Here is a 5748-nt window from a genome sequence, read left to right on the forward strand (position 1 = left end):
AAAAAAATGATTATACTGTCACCTGTAATTTGATTATTGGTAGTAGGTGCCAACATTTACAGAAGCAATAAAAGGCAAATCATAGCAGTCACAGAGAGCATGTTTATCAGAAGAATATCGTATGTTGTTCTCATAGCAACTAAATATGACCTGCTCTCTGCATCCATATTAATGAAGTAATTTTCTAATCGAATTCCACAGAGATACAGGATGAAAGGTACAGTGTTTCAGCTTTGCTTAAGTCGACACCCACATGAAGTTAGGAGGTCAGAACACCTAAGACTGATACTATTGAGAGTAGCAGCATGAAAATGGGTATTACTGAAGGGGAATGAAACCAGTCTATACAATTTTGTACTAATTTCTGTGTGCCAAGTGCCTGAGAAAGAACTTAAAGAATTCAATGTAATTTTCACAAGCACTGTCACATATGATTTAGTGAGGCCACTAGGGGCTAAGAAGTAGGTAATTTGCTGTGGAAAGTTGGGGAGCTGTAAGTTCTTAACACTTCTTTAAAAATTGTTGTTTTCTGTGGTTCTGGTGACTGGATCCAGGACCCTTGCACTGAGCTTTCCATAAACTTTTTTTTTTTAAATTCATACAAGGAATGGGTTGTTTTCATTTTTTTCCTAGTCTTAGGCTCAGTACATAGATGGCTTCTCCTCACCCTTTGAGTTGACGGTTTTCTCCAGGTTTCTGCTAATGATATGATAAAGCTCTATATAGAAGGCCCTCAGGTCCAGCACCAGGGCCCTGAGATTCCCATAGGCTGTCTCATCTCTCTCATGCACCAGGGTCCAGTAATCCATTACATGAGTCTCCTTAGAGGCCTTGGCCACAGCTTCCCCATGTTCTGAGAAGTACACACAAATGGTTGTCTGGAAGGCTTCTACTTTGGTTTTGCCTGCATTCACCCTTTCCGTAGCTTTTTCCTGGATTGCTACCCCAAAATCATTTGCATCCTCAATCTTGGGGATCAGGTGCTGGATCCACAATCACCAGAATGTACTTCTCTTTGAGAGTCCATACTTCTGGCTTAACCAGAGCAAGCAGGGCCAGGAGTTTCTCATTCCCAGGGAGAAAGCCACACTTAGGGACTTTTTTCTTTTCCTGCTTATCTGTTTCCATCTCATCATCCTTGGGTAGAGGGTCTGGGTAGGGATGTCCAGTGGGGCCCAAAGAGAGGTCAAGTCTGCCATACTGAGAGAGTACTTGTGCAAGAGATGACTCAGGTATATGATTTTCTGTGGCAACAGTCTGTAGAGGAATTCCTCAGCCTCCTGGGAAAGATTTTGTCTGAAGATGTCTACCTGTTTGCGGGCCTCCTCGCTCAGGCACACCCCACAAGTTTTGGCCATGCTGTTCCACTTGCTAGATCTCCTTTTTTTTCAGTTTAGAGACAGTCTTGCTAATTCCCCAAGTTACCTTGCTGGCCTCGAAATTATAATCCTTCTGCCTCACCCTTGCAAAGCACTAGGCTTGCCGGCGTGTGCCACCTTGCCTTGCAGAGGCAGTTCACAAAGATGTTTTTTCTCTGGGGAAAAAATTTAGTATGTTATGGCATAAAAATCCTGATAATTGTGTAGAATGTCATATTCCCCTTCTTTTCTTTTCTCTCTGCTTGTTTTGCTTGTTTCTTTTTTTCTTTTTTACTGCAGTCATAGTAATAATACTGTGTAGTAAGTTTGTTCATACTACAATAATAGTTACTCACAGTTCATAGAGATTTCAATTCATTATCAGCTGGCTGTAGGGCAGAATGACATTCCAGAGAGTCATGGTAGAGGAGAAAGTTTATGGTGGATAATATTTCATAAATATTGAAATATGCTTATTCTCTACAAAATGAAGTTTGCCTATATAATCATTTTTAGAATGTGCTCTTTTTATACATTCATCATAGAGGCAGTTCACAGTTTTCTGTCGTATAAGAAATTTGATAAGTATGCTGTGGCATAAAAAGCCTGATTATTGTGCAGAATTATATTCTTTCTTCTCTTCTTTTTTGTCTTTCACTTATGTTTTCCTCTTATTTTTTACTATAATCTTAGTGATCAGTATATATAAATAGTGAAATGTTATTTTCTGCAAAATTAGGTTTGCTTATACAATCATTTTAAAATAGCAGTAGTTAAAAATTCAAATAAACTCTACTCTTTACTTTGATATTATGTCATTTATAGCTTGGTTCTCTCTGCATTGTGATGAGAATCTAACAGGCCAGGAGAAAAGTTAAAACCTAGAATCAGTGTAGAAGGCTATTCAGAAAAAAAAGTATTTCTTTTTAAGTTTGGAGAAAAAAATCCATGAAAAATAATATAAAGCAGAATTTCCCTTTAAAGGCTATTCTTTTCTTTTTAAAATCAAAGATACAAAATTTGAGGTACACTTTCTAAATTCAGTGGGTAACTTACATATACATGATGTAATTTATACATAGACATTGTAATAAATTATACTATATATTATGTAGTAACATACGTGTGTGTGTCTGTATGTCTGTGTGTGTGTGTGTGCATGTGTGCAGTTAACACACAGTATTAATTTTAAAAATGAATTAGAGAAGTGATAAGAAATTCCCAAAGCACTATCTGGAAATAACTAAGAATACATATTAGGTAAATATTGCATTAGCATATATTAAGTAGAGTATGATTTGCAGATAATTCTCTTACATCAGGCAAGATATTCCAATTTCTATGCTTTAAAATATAGTTTATAACTTAGTGGTAATGCTTAATAAGTAAATCTATAACGTCCTATTGTTTATTTGTTCTATACCTAAAATTTCATTTATAGAATATGAGCTTATTTTCAGGTATTGTTTTATAAGGGTAAATAAAGCACAACTTTTTCTCTTGAGTTCATAATTTAGTGGGGGAGAGAAAAAATAAAGAAATGGGCCAGGGAGATGGCTCAGTGGACTAAGTGCTTCCCTGGAAAGCACAAGGCCCTGAGTTCAATCCCCAGTTCTGCCAATAAATAAATAAATAAATAAATAAATAAATAAATAATTTCAACAGAGTAGGAAATGATCAAGTAGTGGGAAGAGGGTACAAAATGCCATGAAGTACCCAGAACAGGGGTACTTGAGAGTCTGTGGTTTCTAAAATCACCCAGTCAGTTGCAATGTAAACAAACACAAAAATAAAAATAACCATTTGCTGGAATTTTCAAGAGATCTTATTCTCATGCTGTTGAAGTCTATTATGAGACCAAAAATGATCACTTGAAGATGATTACATGGTGGCAAAGCATAAATATAATAATGCAGTGAACTTATTTTTTTGTTTTTCTCATAAATTTAAGCCTGCAAATTCCTCATTGTCTTATCCTTTCAATACTTTAAAGATTCTTAGAATTAGCTCATTGATAGATATTTCATATATGCAGAGTCCACCAAAAATGTGTGCACAGTTCAGGAAAAGAAAAATAGTATGATGTTTTTGTAACAGCTCCTGCTACCCTGTTATGGGGGATCCTAGACGATATCACATATAGCAAAAAGCCCACTACACTGCCAGCCTTCATACAAAAAGTTGAAAGTGCACATGCACTCTCAATGCCCAAGCAGCAGTTGGCTGTACTAATAAATATCTGCAAGCCATTATACCACTTTGAGCAACTCTTGTAATTGTAGAAGCTAAAAGTAACTTGTATTAATCTCCTGATGTCTTAATACATTTAGTAAAAAAACATTTATACAAGTTTTTTTCCTTTTCCTGAAGTATAGTATGTATACATTTCTTGGTGGTCAGCTCTCCATATATAAATATACTATATAGAGTAGCAGCATACATACATATGCCTTCCCCATGGCTGGTGCTCAAGAAAAGCTGAGACTTTTCTCTCATTATATCTTCATAGCTCATGTTGCACTTTTGACAGCATTGTATCATTTTTTTAGTGAACTGACAAATGTACACCACAGTTGGGGATCCAAACAGTGATCCTGCAGTGGAGCATCTTAGGCGTGAGCTTGCATGCCCCAACTTTGCCTCAGGATAATGTCTGAAGAAGGAAGCTTCCATTTGCTGTGGGGTAGATGAAGAATATTATGTCCAGGGGGCTTACTAATATATATATATATATATATATATATATACTCTTAGTAGTACACATTTTTAACCTCGCCTATTAAAGTACCCAACCCAGACTCCACCCACCTCACCCCCACCAACTATATGTGCACATACCTAAAGTTTTTCATTCTTGTTTTCTCTGTCAAGCTCCAATATTTAAAAAGCATCATACTTATAAATGTCTATTGAGTATAGACACCTTTCTATAGCTTGTGATTTCATTCCCCATAACTAGCATGAAATTCTTGAGATTGTACCCTCTTATTGTCTTACACTTTTATTTCTGTATTCTCAGTACTACAACCTTAGAGATCATGAGCTTCTCTCATTCAGGTACTGATCACCTCTGGCAACTCCTCTTAAGTGATCTCAGGACTAGGCATTCTTTGAATCAAATAAGCACATTTCCCTTTCCTTCCTTGTTTTTTTTTTTTCTTTCTGGAAAAATATTCTTACTTATTGTCTTGCTTGTGAACATGCACTCAATTTTTGTCAAATTAAGTGCCTCTACATTCTGCAGTTCACATTTCCCATGTCTATTTGCTGGTATAAAAGGTGTGCCCATTTATTGTCTCAAATATATTTATTCTAATGTCTATATAGAATACCTGTATCCTCTAGAGGAACCAGCTCTATTTCCATGTACATCGTAGATGTGTGTGAGTCTCCATTAGGATTCCCAAAGGAGCAGCATAAGCACTGGGCAAAATGATAGATGTGCAGATTCTCAAGCCACACACCAGTTTACCTCATAAGCAACTTTGGAGGTTTGTGTTTTAACTAGACCCTGAAGTTTTTCTGATTCAAGCTGCATTTGAGAATGAATAGATAGCACTTTTTTAACTCTTTACCAATAAGCAACTTTTAAAATATTCAATTGTGATTTACCATAATATAGTAATTTTTTTTATTTTTCCAGCTCGATGGCAAAGATGGTGCTAAGCAAAGACTGCATTGGATTGTTCTTCACACAATTCACTCATGTTGAATTCAAATCCATGAACATTTTGACAGTGACTACATTACTTTGAATTCATCTACTTCTTCTGATCTCCAAACATTGGCCAAGTTGGCATATCATGGAAGTATTAATCACGGCAACTTTGGGGTAGTGATAAGGTACAGGAAACTGCTTTACCACTGTTAAAATATCTTCAAAATGAATGCTTGGTTTGGTTCTCACAATATGAGGGGGTAAACAAAGCAAGAATGGGACAAAGGGGAGCCATCAACCAAATGCATAAGCAAAACAGATCTATAATTATAAATGTGGCCTATTAGCTCAATTGCTTAAAAACAATGTAAATTTAAGAAAAACAAACCTCTCATTATATGATACCTTATTGCTGCTTACCATTGCTTAAAGGATGTCACAGTAACAGATGAAGTAATTCCTTGATAAGGGCTTCATTTCATCTCATAAGCATTGTTGTATATCTCCAGTATGATGAAAATTGCACAACGTAGCTGAAATCTGTTAAGATTGCTTATACTGAATTAGTTCACTAGCAATAACTCACTCAGGTAGTTGTCGCCTTTATGGAATAGTGATGTAAAAACTGAATACAGGGGGCTGGAGAGATGGCTCAGTGGTCTAAAGCACCTACTTAGAACAAGCTTGGCAAGGCATCAGGGACCGCGGTTCAATCCCCCAGCACCACATGCC

General features: G+C 36.4%; 1 pseudogene; it reads right to left on the reverse strand.

The window, feature by feature from the left end:
* Nucleotides 1–641: 641 nt before the first annotated feature.
* On the reverse strand, nt 642–1358 carry LOC101562188 (annotated as a pseudogene).
* Nucleotides 1359–5748: the final 4390 nt, after the last annotated feature.

Source organism: Octodon degus, unplaced genomic scaffold (genome assembly GCF_000260255.1).
Source record: "Octodon degus isolate 3935 unplaced genomic scaffold, OctDeg1.0 scaffold00041, whole genome shotgun sequence".
In the NCBI taxonomy this organism is placed as follows: domain Eukaryota; kingdom Metazoa; phylum Chordata; class Mammalia; order Rodentia; family Octodontidae; genus Octodon; species Octodon degus.